Source organism: Microcaecilia unicolor, chromosome 2, assembly GCF_901765095.1.
Source record: "Microcaecilia unicolor chromosome 2, aMicUni1.1, whole genome shotgun sequence".
Taxonomy (NCBI): Eukaryota; Metazoa; Chordata; class Amphibia; order Gymnophiona; family Siphonopidae; genus Microcaecilia; species Microcaecilia unicolor.
Window position 1 is genome coordinate 13,832,963 of NC_044032.1, and position 27,195 is coordinate 13,860,157.

A 27,195-nucleotide genomic window follows, 5' to 3' on the forward strand; every position below is an offset into this window, starting at 1 on the left:
AAAAATTAAAGTTCAACAAAATATTGAGAGCCTTTGCAGAAGACAGAGCAAGAAAGGTTACTTTTTAAGTATTGTTTTGTTGTTTTAACATTTTGTAGGTCAGCAGAGAGACTTCTGTTTCAGCTGGTATATTTCCTCTCACAATTGGGATTTGGGAATCGGAAGGGAGGACAGCCCCTGTTAGACCTCTGAGCAGACAGTGAACCCTTTTGACTCTCTTCTTCTAAGGAGCAGTGTGCAGAGACAGGATGGGACAGGAGCAGTGCCTGGAGGGACCAAAGATAATATGGAGCCCTGACCCAAGGCCCTCACCCTTGCAGTTGCGGGCCTCGAGTTCTCCTAACCCATGGAGCACATAGCTCTCTGGCTGAAGGCCAGCGAGAACCATCCATGGTAGTCCTTTTTTCACTAGACACACTAATGGGTATTTTTTTTTTCAATAACAGTCCTTTTCTTCAGATGTTGGTCAGTTTACATGGTCATATGCTGGTTGAGGAAATGGAAGCACAAAAGTCAATTTTTCCTTCTTCATGGAAGATTTGCGACAGCAGGGGGAGCTGATTTCAAAGCAGCACACTCAGGAGCAGGAGGACTAGATTTAATATAGCTGATTTATGGAAACATTTGGTACTGTAAATGTGTTGTGGTTTTGTCTTTAATGGGAACCTATGCACTTACTTACTCTGTAACCCATCAAACCAGAGAGGCAACACAGAGATCCCCAACCCCAAGTAGCCAAAAAAGATATAATGGGGAATTTGAAAGTACTGGATCTTTTCTTAATTAATATTTTTCCTTTATTCTCCTTTGTTATTAGAATTGGAACTACTAATTGTAGTGGACTTGAACTGAATAATTTCTGGGGAGGGGAGGTTTCATGATAGCATTGTGTTTCTTATTTCAATCAGTTTTCCTGTACAAGTTTAGCTTCATTTGTCTTTATTTGAAATTTCATAAAAATTGAATAATCTTATCAATGGGGTGGAGCTAGGGTGGGGGTGGGGCTATGGCCCCACCAAATTGGTCTGCCCAGGGCCCCACACTTGCTAAGACTGGCCCTGTTGGAAAGATTCCGTAAGCATGAAAAATCTGAGTGCCACCGGGAAGGAACAAGCAAATTAGCAAGTACACAAAATATATTTGCCATTATGAGTAAAGCCAAGAAAAATGACATGCTGATTGCACGCCTGGTGCTGACAAAAGCCTTTACATCACTGAGATATCTTGCTCAGCAAGGCCAGGCTATACGTGGTCATAGAGATGACAGGTTTAATTTTTTGAATTTGCTAAAGTTAAGGGGTGAAGATGTTCCGGAAATAAACCAATGGCTACAATGAACTAACTACAAATGGCTGTCACATGACGTGACCAATGAAATGCTTATGATCATATATCAGGATGTGTTGAGAAAAGTGCTTGTGAACGTTCAAAATTGTGATTTTTTTCTATCATGATTGATGAAACAGCTTAAGCGTGCATGAACAAGTTTCAGTTTGCATTCGCTGGGTTAGTGATGATTTAGAGGCTCATGAAGACTTCATCGGATTTTAGGAAACAGGTGAAACAACAGCAGAAAACCTTTTTAATATTGTTAAAGATGTCTTAACAAGGTGTGGTTTGGATTTTAAAACGTGCAGGGGACAAGTGCTTTGATGGTGCCAGTAATGTCTCAGGAATAAGAAATGGTGTGCAAGCTAAGATTCGGGAACTGGAGCCTCGTGCTATTTTTGTTCATTGTTTGGCACACTCCCTCAATTTGGTTGTTCAGGACTGTGTAGTACATGTATTAGACTGTAGGAATGTGCTCAATGAAATCAGGGAACTGATTAATTTTGTGAGTGCATCTCCTAAACGAGTAGCAAAATTTAAAAATCTGAAACATTTATCTGATGCACATAACCTGCGACCATTTGCACCCACCAGATGGACACTTCATGCAGCTAGTTTAAAATCAGTTATTGACAATTACAGTGAGCTGCATGAATTTTTCCACATGACAGCTGAGGAAGATCGCACTGAAGCTGGGGCAAAAGCAAATGGATTTTGTTGCAGACTACAGACATTTTCTGTGTACTTCATGCCAGGGGCATAGCCAGACCTTGCCGGGAGGGGGGGAGGCCAGTGCCCGAGGTGGGGGGGGGGCACTGTTTAGCCGCCGGCCTGCCCCATCGAAACAGCTGATTGCCGGAACTTCATAGAAGAAAGGCGCTACTGGAGCACGGAAGAAAGTCGCTCTCTTCAAAAAAGGTAGCAGATGCGGTGGCGGGGCGGGCGGCGACGGCAGGGGAGAGTTGGTGGCGGGAGGGGGGGTTCAAGGGGATTGTAGGGCAGGGGGCCAAGGCCAAATCTATGGGGGCCCAGGCCCCACATAGCTACGCCACTGCTTCATGCTACGCCTACTTCTGAAGTTATTCTCTCATATTGATGTAGCAAACACTGCAGTACAAGCAAGTACTCTCTGCATCCAGCAAGCATCATCTGTTATTGAAAAATTGAAAACCACTCTTCAGTACCTAAGGAATAATTTTGATATGTTCTGGTCAGAAACAGAAGTGGCAAACAGTCCGAATATTGAAGAGCCAGTCCTGCCCCGGAAGCACAAAGTACCAAAGCGGTTGGATTCAGGAGTCAGTGAGCAATATACATTTTCCACAGTAGAAGACTTTTACAGGTGCCAATACAGATTTGACAAAGAAGGCTTGCATTTACTTATGCAAGTTGAGAAATTTGTGATTGAAGAAGATTCAGGAGAAAGAGGGTTTCAGTTCTATGGAAGTGATATTGACAGTAGTAGATTAACCTCACAACGCAATTGATACTGGATATAATACGAGCTACTGCTAGTCAATCTCTCAGTGGCATGAAAAATATACAGGACGCTGTGATATTTTTCAAATCTGATCCAACATTTCCCATTATGTTTCCTGAAATGTTTAAGCTTATTCGACTAATTCTAACAATCCCAGTCACAACCTGCTCCAGCGAGCGATCTTTCTCTGCACTACGCCGTCTAAAAACGTTTCTCCGGTCAACAATGGGTCAAACAAGACTGAACAGCATTGATGTTCTCCAGGGTCACAAAGAGTCAGATTTTGTTGACATTGAGACGGTGGTAAATGAATTCATCAGCAGAACTGCTGTACGAAGGAACACATTCTTCATCTTGACAACATAAAAATACGGATTTCTTCACCTTTTGTGGTTTTGTTTTGTGATAACGTAGTAGCAGTCTTGGATGTTGGCGAATACGCATCCAGGGAACACTTGGTGGAGCAGGGTATCTTCCTCTTTTGCTCATCAAGAAATTGATTCTGTCCTGACAGAAGATTCACCACCACTATCTGCAGCTATGGTTAGTCAATAGGAGGGAAATGGCCTGTTTTGAACTTAGGACCTACCAGCACAGCTGGCAGTCTCACCGTCTCCCACAGCTGATGATAAGAAATGCTGTGGCCCAAGTTTTTACACTTGTACCCTGCAAACTACTTATTTAGATTTTGCTCACACATAGTAACATAGTAGATGACGGCAGAAAAAGACCTGCGCGGTCCATCCAGTCTGCCCAACAAGATAAACTCACATGTGCTACTTTTTTGTGTATACCTTACCTTGATTTGTACCTGTCCTTTTCCGGGCACAGACCGTATAAGTCTGCCCAGCACTATCCCCGCCTCCAAACCACCAGTCCCGCCTCCCACCATCGGCTCTGGCACAGACCGTATAAGTCTGCCCAGCACCAGCTCCGTCTCCCACCACCCAATCTCGTCTAAGCTCCTTAGGATCCATTCCTTCTGAGCAGAATTCCTTTATGTTTATCCCACGCATGTTTGAATTCCGTTACCGTTTTCGTTTCCACCACCTCTCGCGGGAGGGCATTCCAAGCATCCACTACTCTCCCCGTGAAAAAATACTTCCTGACATTTTTCTTGAGTCTGCCCCCCTTCAATCTCATTTCATGTCCTCTCGTTCTACTGCCTTCGCATCTCCGGAAAAGGTTCATTTGCAGATTAATACCTTTCAAATATTTGAACGTCTGTATCATATCACCCCTGTTTCTCCTTTCCTCCAGAGTGTACATGTTCAGGTCCGCAAGTCTCCCTTCATACGTCTTGTAACGCAAATCCCATACCATTCTCTTAGCTTTTCTTTGCACCGCTTCAATTCTTTTTACATCCTTAACAAGATACGGTCTCCAGATAAGCTGAGTATTTCCTAGACAGTAGACTCAATTTGCACACCATTCATTTTCGATTTGGTATTGCTCTGTTGTTATTGTTTTATCTGAATGTTGCAATAAAATATATTTTTAAAAACCAAAACAAAAGGTGAATGTAGTCTAAGACTATTTTTGGTGGTGGCAAGTGGAGGGAGAAAGAGATTATTTGGTTGCGTTCATTCAGCACCCCCAATCATTTTGAAAAGTTGGCTCCTATGGTGTACAGAGGACTATGACTGATTACTTCAAGTAAGCCTAACGTCAGTTAACGGAGGCTGTATACTGTACATATAATAAACAGTACTGCACAGATGTTTATCAGATGTCAAGCTTCTTTGGGTCACAACGGTTAAGTGCACGATCCGGTTAACTGCATGTATTTCTTTGGTCCTAGACCCTTGCACTTAAACGGATTGCACTGAATTTGCTTTGTATTTATTAACCCGTATTTCTATATGCATCCAGATTCAGTGCGGTCACTAAATCCACCTCAGCATTTTCCTAACTGCTGTTTATTGTATGAAATTCCACTTCACAGTACACAAATGCCAACATCCTGCCATGGTAAATAATATAGGCTGCAAGTGTAAAATAAAATATTTACATAGAGGGGCAAAATGGAAAGATCGTCCAAGTACGAATTAGGGCGTTCTTACGATAACGTCCAAAAATAGACCTGTATAATGGAAAAATAGTGTGGGCGTTTTTCGACAATCGATTATCCCTGTAAGAAAACAATCAAATGACGAGCGCATAAGCGTGACTAAATTGGGCGCCCTAACACGGTCGACTATTGCAGGTGCAAACGACCAAATCACGTGGTGTGAAAAATAATGTACATAGGTGTATCGCAAGTACAATACATGTTGTTCATGCCATCTGGGTACGGAAATATATGAGGAACGCATATATGTGTCAACTACAGACATATCATGCTGCTCCACCCATACTTCCATCATATGTGCCCATCTGAATATCCGGATCTGCATGCACTGTACACCTACTGCTCCACCAAATCTTCCATCATATGTGCCCATCTGAATGTCCGGATCTGCATGCACTGTACACCTACTAAACATGCAGTAAATGCATATTGTGTATATGTGAAAAGGGTCGGGTGGGGTGCGTCATCTATATAAGGCACGTTTCACACTCCTGCAGGCATGTGCACGTCAAAGACGTCTATGCTTACGAGGGCGTCCACGTGCTGATAGGGGCCATATATGGAATGGTCATCCATATATGGAGCTGTGCATGAAACGACGTCCCTCACGCAAGGTCGTCTATATAAGGCACTTCTTTTCCAACACGTGGAAAAATGGCACAGCGGCGAGAGCCCAATTTTGGAGAAGAAGAAAGTTTGCTCCTCGTTAGGCTGTGCCTAAGGCACCGGCACCGACTATTTATACAACATCACCACCTGCCCCCCAGGCTGCAGGCCATGCGAGCCTGGTCCCGCATCCGGGAACGATTGGAAAGGTAAGGTTATGGCCCAACCCCCCTCCCCTCCTGTACCTACACATATAACAGCTCCGTCATCAATGTTACCAGCAGTAACTGGAGTGTCCATGCAAGGATCATGAGTAATATAGGAACATGCACAATCACTAATAATTTGTATGTTATTTAAACGACCACCATTCCCACATCCCTACAAGAATGTATTTCGTTAGGTTACTATCGTCACTATGCTATTAGTGTTATGTGAAAATTTCGTTAGTTATGTGAAGGCCACATTTTCCAACCCCTCTTTGCAGCCAGTGGGTTACAACGCCTCCAAATAGTGCAAGCATGAGACCAATGAAACCTATACCATACTGTATAACATGGTCATGATAACACATATAAAGTAGTTTAACAAGCATACATTAGAATGTATACAAACGGTACTGTCTGGCCTCATGCCCACCTCTCTGCCATCATCTGCATAGGAACCAACTCGGTGGCTGCTGTGGGTGCTTCACCACCCCACCCCCAATATCAAATATGTATGGAGGGAGGGGTCATCTCCACTGGGGGTTCCACCCCCCAAAATGTTAAAAAGGTGGCTCCTATGATTCACTACCAATGGAGGTGCCCCCCCCCCCCCCAACACTGTAGACCCTCTCTCTCTGGTATGTGAATAGCAAATTAATGTGTGCAGAGGACAAAAAGGACCAACACCCCTGACCCCTGCTCTACAAACTTATATCTTACAGACGCTTTGGAGTCCACCGGGACCTCGAGTCCTTAAGGAGGCGGTTCCGGCGGGTGAGGCGGGAGAGGCCTGAGCTCATCCGGGCGGTGCGAAGGCACCTCAGGGCTCGCCGTAAGTATTCAAAAACAGGACACCTGTACACATTACTACATACATTTCATGAATAAAGCAAATGTGTTGTACAATATCACTTCCCATGTGCCTAATAGCCACCTAGTAAGTAATACCATATCTGTCCCAGATCAAGGATGCAGGTTGCAGGGGTTCTCCCATGAGCATGCTTGCAACGTCCGACCATCCTCCCGAGATGAATGAGATGATATGCCACACTTTACTATTCCCCTTATTGTGGTGGCTGATTACTGTGTCCTGGTACAGCTGCCTGAGGCCCTACTTTTACTGCATGTTATGGCCTAAATCACATAAAAGAATTGTGCTCAACACCCTTCCCACTGCCCCCCCCCCCCCAATAACTCCTACAACAACTGCCCATCAACCCCTCGTTGCATTTCACAATGCAAACATGCTGGTCAGCAATGAATTTGGTATGGCCACATGTCCTGCGTGGTGTGTGTCAGAGGAGGGTCCAGGGTTCTGTTTCATGTCATCTGATGCAGCTCATTCCCCATGGGCATAGGCTACGCCTTACCACACCCTGCCCCATGCCACCCAGCTACTGCACTATGCAAGCCATGGTGTATGCACTGATCTCAATCACACTCCTTTTACATACACAGGGCTCCACCAGCAGGAAAGTGAGCGCCAGGATGAGGAGGGCCACCACCCCCAGGAGGAGGAGGAGGAGGAGGAGGAAGAGCAGGAGGAGGGGCACATGGAGGAAGAGGAGGAGCAGGAGCCAGGCCAGGAGGCGGGCCACCAGCAAGAAGAGGAGGAGGAGGACTCGGAGGAGGGAGTCCTCATTATAGACCTGCATGAGGACCCCTCCCCACCTGCAGCACCATCGCCTGGCCCACCTCCATCCCCTGGGCCAGCTTCTGTGTCCCCTGGCCCACCTCCATCCCCTGGGCCAGCTTCTGTGTCCCCTGGCCCACCTCCATCCCCTGGGCCAGCTTCTGTGTCCCCTGGCCCACCTCCATCCCCTGGGCCATCTTCTTCCGTGTCCCCTGGCCCACCTCCAGCCTTTGGGCCTGCCACTGTGGTGCGCCTCCTGCAGCAGCTGGTAGATGGCCAGCAGCAAATTATAGTTGGCCAGCAGCAACTTCTAGTTGGCCAGCACCAGCTGCTGCAGGAGGTGACAGCCCTACGGCAGGGCAATGAGCAGCTCCAGGGCCCACTAAGGGTACTGCTGGGGCTGCTCATTGCCCTGCTACAGAGGGCCTTACTAAGAGGGCGTGGCCGCCCTTAATTTAAATAGGGGGGCCTGTTGGTGTTGTGTGTGTGGGGGGAGAGAGGGAGGGAATTGTTGGGGTTGTGTGTGTGGGGGGAGGGAAATGTTGGGGGTTCTGTGGGGGGTGGGGGAGGGAATTGTTGGGGTGTGTGGGGAGTTGTGGGGGGGAGGATGGCATTGTTGGGGTTATTTTGTAGGGGTGGGGGTGGGGATGGGGGCCAAATAAATTTTTGTTATAATATAACTATCAGGGTGTGTGTGTGTGTGTGTTTGTCTCCCTTGTGCATTACATATCACCAAATGGTGCTGTTGAGTTGAGAGGAAGGAGGCAGCAATATGCATAGCATTAAATGTGCTGTGTGAATGAGAAGGTGATGTATGTCTGAGAATGTTGGCCAGACAGAACGCCACCTGTTCATTCCAACCTGCATGGCCCATATGTGCAGGGGGGTTGGGCCGGGGAGGCTGGATGGATATTTGTGTTCATTAATAAAAATGGCCAGCCAGCATCTCTCTCTCCCTTCCTTCCTCCCTCCCTCCCCTCCCTCCACCATACTGACCCACAATACAGAGTGCCATCAATAAGAGATTAATAGTGTACCACGTGTGATCTGCCAGGTACACACTTCCACATAACTCCAGGTACCACATACAAAGTGTTTGCTGTCTGATGGACACATATCCTTACCCACAAGCCACATTGGTGGGGTGGGGGGGGGGGGGCAAGAAGGACCTACAATACAAACAGCTGGCTCATATTTTCACATTGAATACATCAGCTATGGTATATAATGCTGAGGAGCAAAAGGGAAACAATGGGAAACCCAATAGATGGATGGTTACTTCATCACAGTTGCAATGTAATACTTGTGTTAGGGAAGGCCACAAATAAAAATGGTGCTCATTATTTGCAGGTGTGATCACACTTTCTCCAGTAGTCGATCAAGGTGTTTTGTCGCTGAACTGACTTGCCTTAGGTGGGATTTGAACCAGCAACCTTATGATTATAAGGCTGGTGCTCTAACCACTAGGCCACAGCAGCCATCAGGCTTTAGCCACCACCAGTTACTTTGGGTTGGTACCTGTACACACACCCCTTTCCCTCACCACCACGTCATAGGCCTCAGTGGCACTACCTGTAGCCACCTCGATCATTTTGTCCAGGCTACCGATTAAAAACAATGTAATGTGCATGTTCCCTACCCTACTACCTATGGAGCAATTTAGGAAGGTGGTCCATAATGTGCTATACACATCCATTGCATTAATCATTCTCCCCTCCCCCGCCTATGGACCTTGAGAATGGGTGGCCACTTCATAAATGGGGACTGGGGTACACCACATAAACAAGGAAGATGGAACCTACCGGGAACCAATACAGCACCTCCAACAGCTGGCCCACACCACTGAGGACCTGCCAACCCCACAGTACAGTGCACAGGAACCTGGTGAAAAGAGAGCTACCTAACATCTGACTCCAGACTACATACATACAGTGAATGCACACTCCTTGACTATGAGCACAAAGAGAAGAGGTGGCAGACAAATGAGAGCTTACCATGAACGTCTGTTTCAAGACTGTGTAGTGCGCCTTTTATCTTCTGGAACATTAGCTGCACATCTCCCTGATTGAAATGACCCTTACCGAGGGGTGCTTGATTTGGGGTGAGTGTAGCAAATTCGTGGCCCCCACACACTGCCTGCTACAACCAGGCAGAGAGAATGGGAGAAAGGAAGGGAGCATCAGGCGATGTGGAAGACAGGAAACGGAAGGCGTGGTGGCTGAGGGCCAACAATAATTCCCCCCCCCCCTAAATACACAGGTGTACCCAAGCATGCTAAGTGAGGGTAAAACCCTGTAACTGATTATTACGAACATCGGGCAAGGTCTCAGTGCAGGAAATGGCAGGTAAAATGGCAATGAAGAAAGGGAAGGCAGGTGGAGACGCCCATACTTATCTACTCATAATCGAAAGCATGTGTTCCTAATCGCTATCTGAGCTGGGCACGCTTAGGAATTATGTGTATAATTGAAAAAGTAGCGCCCAAATCAGAAACGCCTATTCCCCCGTCTCAATGGGCGTTCTTGGCGCCTATATAAACGCCCACTCCGTATTTTCGAAAACACCATTGGTACAATGCCACCACGCATGCCGCCGACCCGGAAGGGTAATTTTCTCGAGGCAGAGGTGGAGCTCCTGGTACAAGAAATTGTACAGCGGCACCGGAGTCTGTTTGCTCCTACAGGGCAGAGGCTGGCAGCAACAGTAAAGCAGCGGGAATGGGAGGCAGTACGGGACAGCCTGAATGCTGTCTTCCATGCTGGGAGAGACGTGGAGGACTGCAAGAGGAAGTGGCGGAAGCTGAGGAGGGATGTTCGGAGGAAGGCAGGGGCCAATCCCCCAGGCAATGATACTGCCAACCTTACACCCATCGAGCTGATGGTGTACTCCCTCCTACCCCAGGAGGGCATCCACGGGATTGGCTCCATGGACACCTCGGGCCAGGCTGAGGACTCGGGTAGGTGTTTCATTATGCAGTTGGGGTATCTGTTGTGCTGCAGTACACTTGTGTTATAGAAGTTGGGGTCAGGGGGAGGGAGGTGAGGAGTGGGGGGCAGGAGGAGGGAGGTAGGTGGGGGTGGGGGTGGGGGGGGGAGTATCTCTGGCTGTCTTTCTGTATATTAACAGGCCACCTTTATGATGCTGTTGTGACCTGGTAACCCCTACTCACTAGCTCTCTACCCTTACTCCCTATCCCTACCATTGTCATTGGGTTTCCTCTTACTTGTCCTGTGTGCCCATATTTATAGAATTAATTGTAAGCTCTATTTGAGTAGTGGTAGTGGTCATGTGTGTTATAGGAGCAAGCAGACAGGGTGGGTGCTGTGTGTGTGTGTGAGCACCCCCAATATTGAGGAAAGATCATGTAGCTGTGCAGGGAGGAGTGTTGGTCACTGGGCTTAGCACCCCCAATACTACTTTCCAGTTGGCTCCTATGGGTGTGTGTAGGTTACTACTGTGGCAGAACTCTGGGGGCCGTCCTTCCCTACTACTCCCTCCTATTTTCCCATTTTACCAAACTGTGCCTAATTCCTCCTGTGACCTCTGTGCTCTACTGAGTGTGGGACACATGCATTCAACTGAAGAAGCCTGTAATGGGGGTCATAAAGCAGTTCTATGCAGTTTAGCAAGTCAGTAGTAACACAACACATGCTGCAATGTTGTTCAATTTAACAATTATACAACTAACAGCTTGTGCACAACGTTGTGAGTGGTGTCCTTCTCTTGGCTGCTCATCCTCCACCTCTACCCAGCTGCCTGCGGGCCTCTCTCTTTTGTACCCGTGTCAATTCCATTTCTCCTCACCATCTCTTTGCTGGGTCATCAGGTTGGGGGACATACCAATGTATATGAATGCTGAAAGACAAGTGGGTTATTTGCACCAACACTATTCCTCACTCTTGTGCTATACAGGTGAAGACTCAGAGGAGGCTGGCCCTAGTGGCCTGCAAGGCCAACGCCCTACACCATCCGTCCAGCCTCAACCTCCACAGCCTGCAGTCCAGCCTCCACCACCTGCACCAGCTGTGCATCCTCCGCGTCCACCACCACCTGCACCAGCTGTCCAGCCTCTACCACCACCAGCTGTCCAGCCTCTGCCAGCACCACCACCACCACCTGCACCGGCTGTCCAGCCTCTGCCAGCACCACCACCACCACCTGCACCAGCTGTCCAGGCTCTGCCACCACCACCACCACCTGCACCAGCAGAGGCCGCACCTCCAGCACCGGAGGACTTTGGTGAGGAGGAGGAGGGCCCAGCTCCCCGCCAGAGGCCATCCGCCCAAAGGAGGCAACTCCTGCGGCTGGCCACGGAACTACTCCGCCACAACGTGCGCTTGGAGGAGTACCGCCAGCAGAAACTGGAGCTGCAGCGCCAAGCACTGGAGGCACAGCAGCGAGCACACCAAGAACTCCTCCAGGCGCAACGTGAAGGCCACCAGGAGGTGCTCCAGCAACTGAGACGGCTGGAGCAGAGCATCCAACACCTGCACCCTCAGGGCACCGCGCCTACTCCAGCCCCCGTGCTGCTGGAGCAGCCCCTGCCATCAACCTCCTCCTCCACTGACCACCAGCAACCACCAGCTAAGAGGTGGGCATTGCGCTCCTCAGCCTCCGCACCCACTCCTGCTTCTCCCATTCTGGGTCCTGTGGCCAGACCACTACAACCAAGAAGGTGGCCCGATTTCCACGGTGCAGCCGAAGCCGCAGGCTGCCGTGGGGATAGGGAGGAGGACACTGGGAGCAGCAGCTCCGAAGAGGGGGAAGAGACTTCCCGTGCAGCACCAGCTGCAAAGGAAGGGCGTGGGAGGGGTAGGAGGGGACGGGGGAAGGGAAGGGGAAAATGATGGGACATGCTGTAGGGTGAGGGGGTAAGCAAACATGTGGACAATGGGGAGCCGGTTGATATTGTATATCTGGATTTTCAGAAGGCGTTTGACAAAGTGCCGCACGAAAGACTCCTGAAGAAATTGCAGAGTCATGGAATCGGAGGTAGGGTATTATTATGGATTAAGAACTGGTTGAAAGATAGGAAGCAGAGAGTAGGATTGCGTGGCCAGTATTCTCAGTGGAGGAGGGTAGTTAGTGGGGTCCCGCAGGGGTCTGTGCTGGGTCCGTTGCTTTTTAATGTATTTATAAATGACCTAGAGATGGGAATAACTAGTGAGGTAATTAAATTCGCCGATGACACAAAATTATTCAGGGTCGTCAAGTCGCAGGAGGAATGTGAACGATTACAGGAGGACCTTGCGAGACTGGGAGAATGGGCGTGCAAGTGGCAGATGAAGTTCAATGTTGACAAGTGCAAAGTGATGCATGTGGGTAAGAGGAACCCGAATTATAGCTACGTCTTGCAAGGTTCCGCGTTAGGAGTTACGGATCAAGAAAGGGATCTGGGTGTCGTCGTCGATGATACGCTGAAACCTTCTGCTCAGTGTGCTGCTGCGGCTAGGAAAGCGAATAGAATGTTGGGTGTTATTAGGAAGGGTATGGAGTCCAGGTGTGCGGATGTTATAATGCCGTTGTATCGCTCCATGGTGCGACCGCACCTGGAGTATTGTGTTCAGTACTGGTCTCCGTATCTCAAAAAAGATATAGTAGAATTGGAAAAGGTACAGCAAAGGGCGACGAAAATGATAGTGGGGATGGGACGACTTTCCTATGAAGAGAGGCTGAGAAGGCTAGGGCTTTTCAGCTTGGAGAAGAGACGGCTGAGGGGAGATATGATAGAAGTGTATAAAATAATGAGTGGAATGGATCGGGTGGATGTGAAGCGACTGTTCACGCTATCCAAAAATACTAGGACTAGAGGGCATGAGTTGAAGCTACAGTGTGGTAAATTTAAAACGAATCGGAGAAAATTTTTCTTCACCCAACGTGTAATTAGACTCTGGAATTCATTGCCGGAGAACGTGGTACGGGCGGTTAGCTTGACGGAGTTTAAAAAGGGGTTAGATAGATTCCTAAAAGACAAGTCCATAGACCGCTATTAAATGGACTTGGAAAAATTCCGCATTTTTAGGTATAACTTGTCTGGAATGTTTTTACGTTTGGGGAGCGTGCCAGGTGCCCTTGACCTGGATTGGCCACTGTCGGTGACAGGATGCTGGGCTAGATGGACCTTTGGTCTTTCCCAGTATGGCACTACTTATGTACTTATGTACTTATGTGAGGGTTGGTGGGAGGGGGGTGGGTGTGGGAGGGGGGGGTGGTGGTGGTGGTGGTGGGGTTGACCAAACACATATGCACTGTATGTAAAAAATAAATGCTCACTTACATTCACCTAAAACTTGTTTCAATGAGTCTTTGTCTTGCTCTTACGCCAAGCTGGTAGGCATTGAGCTCTGCTCTGTGGGCTGGGGGTGGAGGGGGCTCCTCTTCCAGCTCATCTGGGGCCTCTTCTGGTGGTGGCTGTGGCTCCTCTGGGAGAGGCTGTCCTCTGCGCTGGGCCAAATTGTGTAACATACAGCACGCCACAAAGATCTTGGCCACCTTTTCTGGACTGTAGAGCAGCTCTCCTCCAGACCGGTCCAGACAGCGGAAGCGGTTTTTCAATAAACCAAAGGTGCGCTCAATGATCCCCCGGGTGCTGCGATGTTTCCTGTTGTAGGTTTCTTCTGGCCCTGGTTGTGGGTGGATCAGGGGGGTCATGAGCCATGTCCTCTGCGGGTAGCCTCGGTCACCTTTGCAGAAAAGCAGAATGAGATAGATGAGTGTGTATCGCTTGGAGCAGGTACAGGGGGGGCGGGGGGATTAGGATAGTGGGTTGTGGTGGAGGAAGCCAGGGCGGAGGGTTGCCCAGTGGAGGAGGTCTAGTATGGGTGGTACATGCATGTTGCACTTACCTAGTAGCCATCCACCAATGAACTCCCCTTGCTCGAACCTGCGGAAGATGCCCGAGTGCTGTAGGATGTAGGCATCGTGGCTGGAGCCGGGGTACCTGGCACACACGTCTAATATCTCCCCCTGGGCATCACATACAACTTGCATGTTCATAGAATGAAATGCCTTCCTATTTCTGTAGGTGGCTTCGTGTGCCCGGGGGGGTCTGAGGGCTACGTGTGTGCAGTCTATCACACCGATCACCGAGGGGAATCTAGCAACAGCATAGAAGGCGGCCATGTTGTTGTGCAGAGCCTGGGGGGTGGTGGGGAAAGTGATGTAGTGTGAGGTGTGAGTTATGAAGGCATCCAGGAACTGGGTGAGACAGTGTGAAATAGAAGCCTGGGTGAGGCCTGTGTTAGCAGCTAATACGGATTGAAAACTGCCAGTGGCCAGGACAGAGAGAGCGGAAGTGATTTTGAGGTGGGCAGGGATGGGGTTATTCCTACGTGTCTGGGGCTGAAGGAGGGGTTTCAGCTGCTCACACAGCTGACGAATGGTGGCCCTATCAAACCTGAACCTTGTTAGACACTGCTGGTCAGTGAGTGTAGGAAGGTGGTGCGGGGCCTAAACACTCGGGGCCGTGAATACCTCCTGCGGTGGGTGGCCTCTTCGTGTAGCATGAATGCCACAAGTGCATTAAGTGCATCCATATCCCCACCACCAGTGCAAGTATTAGGACTAGTAGTCAAACAAACAGCAACACACACAGATCTGTCACTTCCAGGCACTACGCCCCTCTGGCCACTCACTCGCCAAACAGTACAGGCACACAGAGACAAACGGAGGTCAGGGAATACAGTATACACGTGGGAAGAGTGAATGGGGAGGGATAGGGGGAGGGGGAGGGGGAGGGGAAGGGGCGATAGAGCAAAGGAGTAGGAGTAAGGAACGGTGAAAGGGTAAGACACAAAAAGAGGCAGGGCACACAGACGACCGTCACAGGTACTGAACACGCTCGGCTTTCTCTCTGCAACCACCACTTCAGCTCTTCCACCAACAATATCGCCACTCTCCAACTACACACAATCGCTAATGAGTCTAAAGACGCTTTCCCCCTTGCTCTGGTCGCTTTTATTTCGGGTCCATCATATTACGCCCATCTTCCCGCTCAACCAGAGCCCTTTCGCTATTCGTTATACGTTGTACCCGTCCACGTCGTATCACCGCCCCTAACACGCCCCCGACACGCCTCTTATTTGGGCGTTTTTACGTCCACGTACGAGCGACACGGACGCACTGAAACATTGCTTTCGATTATATGGATTTACTCGTTTTTGTGAGATTAACGTCCATCTCCCGATTTAGGTCGGCTCTTGGGCGTTTTTCTCGTTCGATTATAAGCAGGATAGTAACATAGTAGATGACGGCAGAAAAAGACCTGCACGTTCCACCCAGTCTGCCCAACAAGATAAACTCACATGTGCCATTCTTTTGTGTATACCTTACCTTGATTTGTACCTGTCTTTTTCAGGGCACAGACCGTATAAGTCTGCCCAGCACTATCCCCGCCTCTGGCACAGACCGTATAAGTCTGCCCAGCACCATCCCCGCCTCCCAACCACCAGCCCCACCTCCCACCGCCGGCTAAGCTTCTGGGGATCCCTTCCTTCTGAGCAGGATTCCTTCATGTTTATCCCACGCATGTTTGAATTCCGTTACCGTTTTCCTCTCCACCACCTCCCGCGGGAGGGCATTCCAAGCATCCACCACTCTCCGTGAAAAAATATATGAGTGTTTGCACTTGGCAGGTCAGAGAAGACCATGTTTGGTTGTTACCTTTACAGAAGAGTCAGATCCTAGGTACATTCCCCTTGGAAGATGTGCAAATCCGTATGAGACTCCAAAGCAGCCACCAGTGTCCCCTAGGCTTGGGGCACGTTAGCAGTGCCTTGACTTTTCCAAGAATGTCTAGTTGCACCTTCTCTACTGTGGTATGGCTATGGCCTGCCTAGTGTGTGGAAGGAATGTGTGTGCTATTCCCAAAGTGATAGTCACGATTTGAATATTTTTACTTTGTAGTTAAGAAGACAGGTTGCCTGCTCTGGCCAGTCCAGGGACCTCTTTTGGATCCTGCCTCCTGATGTAACTTACTGTTTCCTTGTAGGCAGGACGCAACAGAGACAGCCTGTATTAATCACTGCCCGCCACAGCACCTGAGCAACAACACAGACACTGCTGTCTAGCTGACACCAACCGGTGCCTATTTTATAAAAGTCTGCTCCCCCTGAGATCAAAACCTGGCTACGCCTCTGGCTCAGATATAAAGCATGAAATAGCACTTTACTACTACTACTACTTAACATTTCTAGAGCGCTACTAGGGTTACTTTACAAGGTAGATGGGGGATGCTTGCCATTCTGATGAATGAACCCAGACTCCAGGGTCTTCCCTGCTTGTAGCATATAGAATGACTGTTCCAGATGGCCACTTGGAGCATTGACCCAAAGGGACTGCAGGCAAAGCACAGTGACCAGAGCAACATCTTCTGACCTTGGCAAAGTGGGTTCAATCCCCCCTGCTGCCCTTTCTGTGTAATGGCAACTCGGCTAACCTTGCACTTGCATTTTCTTTTTGGAGACATTATCAGTGACTCCGTCCCTACCTGCTAGCCCTGTGATGACAGACCATATCATGTTACCTTAATTATATATGAGCAGTACCTAAGTGGAGGAGTAGCATAATGGTTAGTGCAGCAGTCTTTGATCCTGGCAACCTGGGTTCAATTCCCACTGCAGCTCCTCCCCACCTAGGGTAAGTCACATTCCCCCAGATACAAAAAAGTTAGATTTGACCCTCCCCCCCCCCTCCAGGGACAGAGAAAAGTACCAGTATATAACGTGTACAGAGCTGCATATGTGTAGTAGTAGAAATATGTTATGCAATCAATCATCCAAAGTGGTTGATGTTTTGAGGCCTGAGAGTTGTGTTTTACATTCTCCTTTACAGGACCCAGTGGTGAATCATCTGTGGCATCAAGGGCCAGCCTACCTGCAGGCCCACCAGGAGGCGGAGTATCATGAAGAAGAGAGAAAAGAAGAGCTGGAGGAGGGGGAGCCTATAATTCTCCACCTCACTACAGAAGAGAAAAGCAGACGTGAGAGGAGCGTGTCTGTCAACTCTATGTCCCTGGGAACACAGGAGGAGGCTGAGGAGAAGTCGGAGGCACCACTATCTGGGAGGCCAAAGACTGCAGAGTCCCAGGTACCAGTAGATGGGAAACAGGGACCCCAGCAACCTGCATCAGCTGCAGCTGTAATAGGTGGCCTGAGAGCTGGTCTCGACGGACCCAGTTAAACGAGGGCTGGGCCCGTTCGAGTCGGCTCTGGGCATGCTGGGAGAGAACACAGGCCCTGCTGTGATTGGAGAAATTGAAAGAGGCAGCTGTCCTAATGAGTGGATAAGCTGCCTATTGGTCAAGGGAGGAGCGAGGGGGTGGGGCGGGGTGAGGAGATAAAAGAGGGGGCGGCGATGGATGCCAGGGTGTCGGCGATCCTCGGAGGTGGTTTGCGGAGCGAGGCTTGTGCAGGCAAAATGGCGGACAGACTGGTGGAGGTGGGAAAGGAAGACAGGGGAGCAGAGGTGTCCTTCAGTGACTCTTTGGAGAGAAGCCCAGAGGCAGTGAGTTATGGGGGTGGGGGGGTACAGTTGGCCCGCGGAGGTCTAAGGAAATAGCGTGAACCGCAATAGAAGCAGATGCAGCGGTGACTGGTAAAAATCGCCAGAAGGAGACCCGGCACATCAATGCGGGCCGGACAGGGAGTGCGCAGAGGCGGGGGTGAGCACGCTCTGTGTGGGAGGTTCGGTGAGGAGAGGCGGAAGGGAGGAGAATGTTGGGGTAGGATATACAGGGAGCAGGGGAGGGGCCTCGTTACAACGAGCGCACGAACAGGCTGGGAGTGCGGGCGGGGCGTGGAGTGCTATGAGCTCCAGCCCGTCCGTAGTAGCGGGTTCGGGGATGGGTGGATTCAGGGAGGGGGTTCCCCCGAGTGGGAGTGGGGCTATGATGGGATGAGGCCTGTACCAATGGGGCACATGGCCCACGTTCGGGATGTCCCCGTAGGCGGCGCAAGCCGCGTGCCAGTGAATGGCCCCTTGGTATGGGGCACCCTCATCGGTGGACAGGTGAGCGGGGCCAGGAAGCAGCGATTTGGGTGTTCGGGAAGCTGGATGGGGCGCTACGTGGGCTGGTACTGCTGCTCCCCCCCCTTTCTCTTCTCAGGTGCAAAGGGACGTGGCAGGTGCCAGGGAACACACGACAGGACGACCTGGCCAGGAGCCTGAGCACCCCGGGATGACAAGAGCGGGACGACTTGAGTCCGGGAGGTCGGCAGGACAAGAGCAACCCGCAGCGAGTGTGGAGAGTGCAGGACAGGCGGAAGGCGTGTCAGGAAGTGGCCCGGCAGCAATGGAGAGGACAACACTCTCAAGTGCGAGAGCATCCAGACCCGGTAATAGTGGGCGCTCACAGACGGAGAAGGGGAGGAGGGGGCGGGGAAGAGGGACAGGTCGTCTTCAGACTCCTCCTCTACTGTTTCTACATCCTCCTTCCTCAACTTCAAAGTCTGAGGGCGGGAAGTCAGGTGGGGCTGCGACAGCGACCTTGGGGGCGGGTGAGAGAGGACCACCGGCCTTATTAGTGCTGTCGGAGTTGTGGGAACAAGTACCACGATCGTTGCGAAGGAGGATTCGGCAATGAAAGTGCATGGACATATTCCGACTGTTGGAAGATAGAAAGCCTAGGCGGGGTAAGAAGCGGGACAAGAAGGCGGAGGCAGGGAAGGAGCGCAAGGTGGCATTTTTATGATTGGCTAGCGTTTGGGGGCAGCGGGACCAGGGCCAGTACGGACTATTGTTGGCATATGCTGATTCGGTTTTGGACGCGTTTCAGCGTTTTGGGGGTTGGGCTTGGTTAAATTATGATGAAGCCTTTCGGGATAAGATGGAGGAGAACTTGCAAATGACGTGGGGACCCAAGATATAAATTTATGGCTAGTCCACATGGCTCCCCGTACAGTGGGGGTGGGAGGAGTTGGAAGAGAGGGTGTGACTCAGCCCGCGAGTAGTCGGTCCTTTTGCTCCACGGGAAGGGGGGCGCTGTTGGGGTTGGACTTGGTGCACCCGCAGATGTTTGCTGGCGGTTGAATAGAGTGGCATGTCTTTTTCCCGACTGTAAATTCCGACACGCATGTTCCACATGCAGACAGGGACACGCAGCGGTTAAGTGTACCAAAAAAGGGGTGGGGGTATCCCTCTTGCCAAGTGAGGGGGTGGAGCGAGCCCCCACGCCAGTGCGGGTCGATGCGATGCTGTCATGGTTCCATCGATATCCAGCACGGAAGGCGGCTAAATCACTAGAGACAGGTTTTCAGGAGGGTTTTATTATTCCTTATCAAGGACGGGTAGAGTCAAAATGGGTGCGGAACTCTGTGTCAGTTTTGAGACTGAGGGATGCTGTACGAACCAAATTGGACGAGGAACTGAGTTTGGGACGGATTGCGGGGCCGTTCGAGGATACCCCTTTTTCTCCTTTCATGATTTCCCCGCTGGCGGTGATCCCTAAGAAAACGCCGGGTAAATTTCACCTCATCCATAACCTTTCTTATCCGGAAGGCAGTTCAGTGAATGCGGGTATCCCGAAGGACTGCTGTTCAGTACAGTACATTTTGATTGTGCGGTGCGGCTAGTCCTCCAGTGCGGAGTAGGCGCACAGTTGGCGAAGGTGGATATTGAGCCGGCATTTCGGCTGCTTCCGGTGCACCCTTCTGCTTTTCCATTGCTCGGTTTTCATTTTGAGGAGGCCTTTTATTATAACCGTTGCATGCCGATGGGGATGTTCGGTGTCTTGTGGCTATTTTGAGCGTTTCAGTTCCTTCATGCACTGGGTGACAGCGCAGAGGGCGGGGCATTATCTGGACGATTTTTCGTTCATCGGGGCGCCTGATAAGGGGACTTGCGGTCGGTTATTAACAACATATATGGCGATGGTGGCGGAGTTTGAGATTCCATTGGCCTCCGATAAGACGGAGGGTCCGGTTTCAGTTCTGACATTTCTGGGTATCGAAATTGATGCTGAGAGGATGGTGACGCGTTTATCGTGGCGGAAGGTAGAGCAGCTAGAGGCGCAGATTGTGGGGGTGTTACAGGCCAAAAAGGCCACATTAGAGGCCATTCAGTCATTAGTGGGCAGTTTAAATTTCACTTGTAGAGTGCTCCCATGGGGCGTGCCTTTTTGAGGCGCCTGGCGGCGGCGGCAACAGCAATTGCATCCGCATCACCATATCCGCCTGTCGGCGGGAGTGCGCAGAGACTTACGGATGTGGCTCGAATTCCTAGCTGAGTTCAACGGCACGCTGGCGCTGCAGAGCGCGGTGGTGGCACAGGCCGATCTTGAGTTGTTCACCGATGCGGCGGGGGGTTATGGTTTTGGGGTGTATTGTGCAGGGGGCCTGGTGCGCGGCTCCGTTGCCGGAATGGTGGGTGACGGCCGGAATCGTAAAAAACATAACATTCCTGGAGCTGTTTCCATTCGTCGTAGCATGCGAGTTGTGGCCAGCACGACTGAGGAATAAGAGCATTGTTGTATGGTGCGACAATTTAGGGGTAGTTGAGGTGGTGAACAAGCAGTCAGTGCGTTGTTTATTAGTCCACTCCCTAATGAGGGAATTGGTGCTGCGCTGTTTATGCTTGAATGTGCATTTGCAGGCGCAGCATGTTCCGGGGGTGGATAATCGGATAGCTGATGTGCTGACTCGCTTTCAATTTCAGGTGTTCAGGACATTAGCACCAGGGGCGGATCGGTACGGGCAGCTGATGCCGGAGCAGCTTTGGCAACTCGGAGACCCGAAGTGTGGCAGATGTTCAAGGCTTCAGTTGCGCCTATGTAGGTGGTTTTGACAGGGTGATGGGTTTACTCCAGAGCCAGGGTTGGGTAGAGGGGCAGGTTTCCGATGAGTTGCTGGCAGCTTACATTGCACTTGCCAAACAGCGGGGTAGCTCACGCAGCACGGTCAGAAGGCATTTAGTGGGTTTCCTGTTTTTCAGCAAGGCGTCTGGATGGAGTGTGCCTGAATCCCAGTTTCTGGTTGGTAGTGCGATGAAGGGCTGTGCCCCCGGTGGTGGATGCGCGATGGCCTATCACGGACGGGCTATTAGTGCGGCTGTTACAAGTGGTGGGTCAGGTGGCCCAGTCGGGTTTTGAAGCTAAGCTTTTCCGCATTGCTTATGCGTTGGCATTCTATGGGGCACTCCGGGTGGGAGAGCTAGTAGAACAACGCAGGGCTGTGAAGGTGTGTTCATGCCTATTGCAGATAATCTCCACATACAGGACAGGCAGTTGCGCATCAAATTGCTGCGGTCAAAGACGGACCAAAGAGGAGTTGGCAGCATGATAGTGTTGAGAGGACCTCCGCGGGCGGACTATTGTCCGGTGGCATTGTTAGAAGCCTACTTAGAGGTCTGCCCAGCAGGGTCACAATTCTTGTTCGTGCATGCGGACGGGGAGGTGTTGATGAGATACCAATTTTCGGCGGTGATAAACCAATGCCTCAAGGCAGTGGGGGAAGACCCGGGGATGTTTGGTACGCATTCGTTCCGAATTGGAGCAGCGACCAGCGCAAATCAGGCGGGTTTAGGGGCAGACACTATCAGACGCATAAGCAGATGGGTGTCAGGAGCATATCGAGGTTATATTAGGCCCGACTGATGGGGTGATTGGGGCAGAGCATGTGGGGATCAGTTCGAGGGGGGGGGGGGGGGGTTGGCGGGTTAGTTGTTGTCTGGCACTGTTGCTGGTCTACATGATGCTGGTTGACTCCTCTTTGTAGGTGGCGGGGTTACCTACTCAGTGTGGATTGTCGGGCATTCCTTTGTCCACTGGGCCGGCAATCGAGCAGTAAGGTGCCCAGGAGGACTGCATCTCAGAATGGTGGAGCGGGGCATGCGAATATCGTGGTGGGGTGAGCACAGAATGAGGTGGAGTCAGCTCACGTCATTGCTGTATTGGCTGCGAGGAAGGCATCGCCACCCTCGAGTGTTGCTGATCCATTTAGGGGGCAACAATGTGGACAGCCTGACTGGCAAGAAGCTCATCGATACGGTGAAGGATGACTTACGCCTGGTAATGGTTTGGTACCCGGATACAAAAGTGATTTGGTCGGATATCATTCCCAGGCCAGCTTGCCTGCCGGCCCACAAGTGGCGGCAAGGTCTGAGCAAGATAAACAGGCAGGTGGGCGTTTGGGTCGCGGCAACGGGGGGGTTTTCAAATAAAGCTTGAGTGGGTGGACACGTCATGTGCAGGACTATTTGCAAGAGACCGAGTGCACTTGTCCAATGTGGGACTCGACTTGTTTTTGTGCTATAGAAATGCTAAATAGTAGTAGTAGTAGTAGTAGGATATTCAAAACTGTTTGGAGTTTATGTAGGGGCAAGGGTGAAGTAGGCCTCAGCTTCTTTGGGGGGAGGAGGGTCCTTGCAGGTCCAAGGCTCTCCTCCTGTGGCAAAAATAAAGAACACAACAAACCTCGAGCTACAAAAGATATGGCTCATGGGGGGACTGAGCCAGAGCATGGAAGGCGGGTCGGATGACCCGGGGAGACAGGTGTGGAGGTCTACACGGAGCGGGGCCCTTGCTGTGAGGGCGGGGCCTGGACAGTAGTGGCAGGAAGAAGAGATAGCCGGTCTGCTGACATGGCGAGCGGCCGGGGGGGGGGGGGGGGGTACCAGATGATGACAAGCCCGGACCCATGTAGCTCAGGGTGAGGGGGGGCATATTGTACAAGTTTATCAATGTTGAATTGTTAATAAAGCAAGCTGCGGCCTAGGTTTACCCAATATTGGTTTCTAGAGAGTTATTGAAGGGGATAGGGAAGGGAGGGGGGGGTGGTAGGGGGAGAACGGGTCCCAGCTCCAAGGTTTGTAGAAATCCTACAGAATATAGAGACAAGGCAGGACCAGCAGCAGGAGGGTTTACAGGGCCACTTGGTTGACATCTGAAACCAGAAGGCCATTTCAACTGGCTTCAGTCCTCTAAATGAAACACTGCAGCAGGGAATTGAGGCCGTATTGGCAAGAGAAGTGAGGCCTGCGGCATCAGCACCACTCCCACCACCTCCAGCGCCAACCCTGCGGATGGCCCAGAAAGATTCAAAAACTGGATCCTTAAAGGAGGCTGTGGGCACTATTTAAAGTTATGTTTCTTTTTGTTGTGTTGAAGTTTATTTTTTTGTTTTTGATGATGAAGTTAACCTATTTTTGTTACATTTATTTTTTATCACTATAAATATGTATATATGAGCACACTATCTACAGTGTAATGTGTCCTTCTTGTGGTTATACAATTAGAGCACAATGTTGAGATGACAGACCCTGGTGTGTTTGCACTTTAGCCGAGATCCAGAGAAAGCTGATCAATTATGCTTGTGTTTATTTATTTATTGCATTTGTATCCCACATTTTCCCACCGTATGGCAGGTTCAATGTGGCTTACATATTGCTAAAAGGGTGGTTACAAAATTTAGATTTGTAGAAGTCTAGTACTTATCTAGCTCAGTATCTTGTTTCCAACAGTGGCCAATCCAGGCCACAAGTTCCTGGCAGAAACCCGAACAGCAGCAACATTCCATGCGGAATCCCAGAGAGTAACAATATTCCATGCTACCATTCCCAGGGCAAACAGTGGCTTCTCCCATGTCGAACTCAATAACAGACTATGGACTTTTTCTCCGGAAACTTGTCCAAAACTTTTTAAAACCCAGATACGCTAACCGCTGTTACCGCATCCTCCGGCAACAAGTTCTGGAGGTTAACCATTCAGCACGGATTTAGTGAAGGGAAGTCTTGCCTCACCAATCTAATGCATTTTTTTGAGGGGGTAAGCAAACATGTGGACAATGGGGAGCCGGTTGATATTGTATATCTGGATTTTCAGAAGGCGTTTGACAAAGTGCCGCACGAAAGACTCCTGAAGAAATTGCAGAGTCATGGAATCGGAGGTAGGGTATTATTATGGATTAAGAACTGGTTGAAAGATAGGAAGCAGAGAGTAGGATTGCGTGGCCAGTATTCTCAGTGGAGGAGGGTAGTTAGTGGGGTCCCGCAGGGGTCTGTGCTGGGTCCGTTGCTTTTTAATGTATTTATAAATGACCTAGAGATGGGAATAACTAGTGAGGTAATTAAATTCGCCGATGACACAAAATTATTCAGGGTCGTCAAGTCGCAGGAGGAATGTGAACGATTACAGGAGGACCTTGCGAGACTGGGAGAATGGGCGTGCAAGTGGCAGATGAAGTTCAATGTTGACAAGTGCAAAGTGATGCATGTGGGTAAGAGGAACCCGAATTATAGCTACGTCTTGCAAGGTTCCGCGTTAGGAGTTACGGATCAAGAAAGGGATCTGGGTGTCGTCGTCGATGATACGCTGAAACCTTCTGCTCAGTGTGCTGCTGCGGCTAGGAAAGCGAATAGAATGTTGGGTGTTATTAGGAAGGGTATGGAGTCCAGGTGTGCGGATGTTATAATGCCGTTGTATCGCTCCATGGTGCGACCGCACCTGGAGTATTGTGTTCAGTACTGGTCTCCGTATCTCAAAAAAGATATAGTAGAATTGGAAAAGGTACAGCGAAGGGCGACGAAAATGATAGTGGGGATGGGACGACTTTCCTATGAAGAGAGGCTGAGAAGGCTAGGGCTTTTCAGCTTGGAGAAGAGACGGCTGAGGGGAGATATGATAGAAGTGTATAAAATAATGAGTGGAATGGATCGGGTGGATGTGAAGCGACTGTTCACGCTATCCAAAAATACTAGGACTAGAGGGCATGAGTTGAAGCTACAGTGTGGTAAATTTAAAACGAATCGGAGAAAATTTTTCTTCACCCAACGTGTAATTAGACTCTGGAATTCATTGCCGGAGAACGTGGTACGGGCGGTTAGCTTGACGGAGTTTAAAAAGGGGTTAGATAGATTCCTAAAGGACAAGTCCATAGACCGCTATTAAATGGACTGGAAAAATTCCTCATTTTTAGGTATAACTTGTATGGAATGTTTTTACGTTTGGGGAGCGTGCCAGGTGCCCTTGACCTGGATTGGCCACTGTCGGTGACAGGATGCTGGGCTAGATGGACCTTTGGTCTTTCCCAGTATGGCACTACTTATGTACTTATGTACTAATTGTAAAAGAAAAAAGCTCTCTGTGAGAGCAAAGAGTAATTTGCATATTCAGTCCATTTTTTTATTTTTATAATATGATTTTTCTAGGCACTTTTAACATTCAGGGATCCTTTTACTAAGCTGTGGGGAAAAGGGCCCTGCGGTAGGGCGGGGGCTGTTTTTCCCACGTACAAAGGGCCTTTTTGCTGCAGCAGGTAAAATGCCCCTGAAATAAAATAAAATGGCCATACAGTAAGGTAACTCTTACTGCATGGCCATGCAGGGGAGAGCATTGAGGTGGTGGTAACCCGGCGGTAACAAGTTTGCTCTTTTATATCAAAAAAACATTTAGAATGATACCAAAAGGCAAATGCATATGGATTAGTTTTAACCATGTTGCACCTTTGTTATATTCAAAATTTTTTATACTAATATTTTTTACACTTCTAATTAGTTGCATTTTATTTCCTGCATAGTCTTTGCTTAGTTCAAATGTTCCAATTGTTTTATATAAAAAAAACTTTTTATACTTATTATTGCTTATATTTAATTTCCTGCACAGTTTTTGGTTGTTTTTTATTTATCAATTATGATTTAACTTATGTTTGTATTTTTACTGTATGTATGTTATGTTGTTCTGCAGAATCAATATATTTGACTCCTGAGGCAGGCGTATGTGGCGTTGAAACGCAGGACTGCGTCGAGTCATTTTAGCCACATTGGTCTACCCCCCTTCTTATTTTTGTTTGCTAGATACTGTTTCTTTCACATCTTTAGGGGGTGGGAGAGGGTCAGTCACCACGGTTGGAGTAAGGGGAGGTCAGCCTTAATCCCTCTAGTGGTCATATAGGGCACCTTTTTGTGACTTAGTTGCGATTGAACCAGATCTAGGCCACAACGTCTAACTTATAGCCCTGGACAATTTTGCTTTGTTCCATTATGGCAGCAAAACGTCCAAGTTCTGGGAATGCCCAAATCCTGCACCAACATGCCCCTGACACATCCCCTTGTGATCTGGACACACTGCACATGAACTACATAGAAAAATGTCTTCAAAATGGGTTTTGAAAATAGCGACTTGGACACTTTGGCAAACAAAGCGGGGATAGTGCTGTGCAGACTTATACGGTCTGTGCCAGAGCCGGTGGTGGGAGGCGGGGCTGGTGGTTGGGAGGTGGGGATAGTGCTGGGCAGACTTATACGGTCTGTGCCAGAGCCGGTGGTAGGAGGCGGGGCTGGTGGTTGGGAGGTGGGGATAGTGCTGGGCAGACATGTGGTCTGTGCCAGAGCCGGTGGTGGGAGGCGGGGCAGACTCATAAGGTCTGTGCCAGAGCCAGTGCTGGGAGGTGGGACTGGTGGATGGGAGGCAGGGATAGTGCTGGGCAGACTTATACGGTCTGTGCCAGAGCCGGTGGTGGGACGCGGGGCTGGTGGTTTGGAGATGGGGATAGTGCTGGGCAGACTTATACGGTCTGTGCCAGAGCCGGTGGTGGGAGGCGGGTGTAGTGCTGGGCAGACTTATACGGTCTGTGCCAGAGCTGGTGGTGGGAGGCGGGGCTGGTGGTTTGGAGACGGGGATAGTGCTGGGCAGACTTATACGGTCTGTGCCAGAGCCGGTGGTGGGACGCGGGGCTGGTGGTTTGGAGACGGGGATAGTGCTGGGCAGACTTATACGGTCTGTGCCAGAGCCGGTGGTGGGAGGCGGGTGTAGTGCTGGGCAGACTTATACGGTCTGTGCCAGAGCTGGTGGTGGGAGGCGGGGCTGGTGGTTGGGAGGCAGGGATAGTGCTGGGCAGACTTATACGGTCTGTGCCAGAGCCGGTGGTGGGAGGCGGGTGTA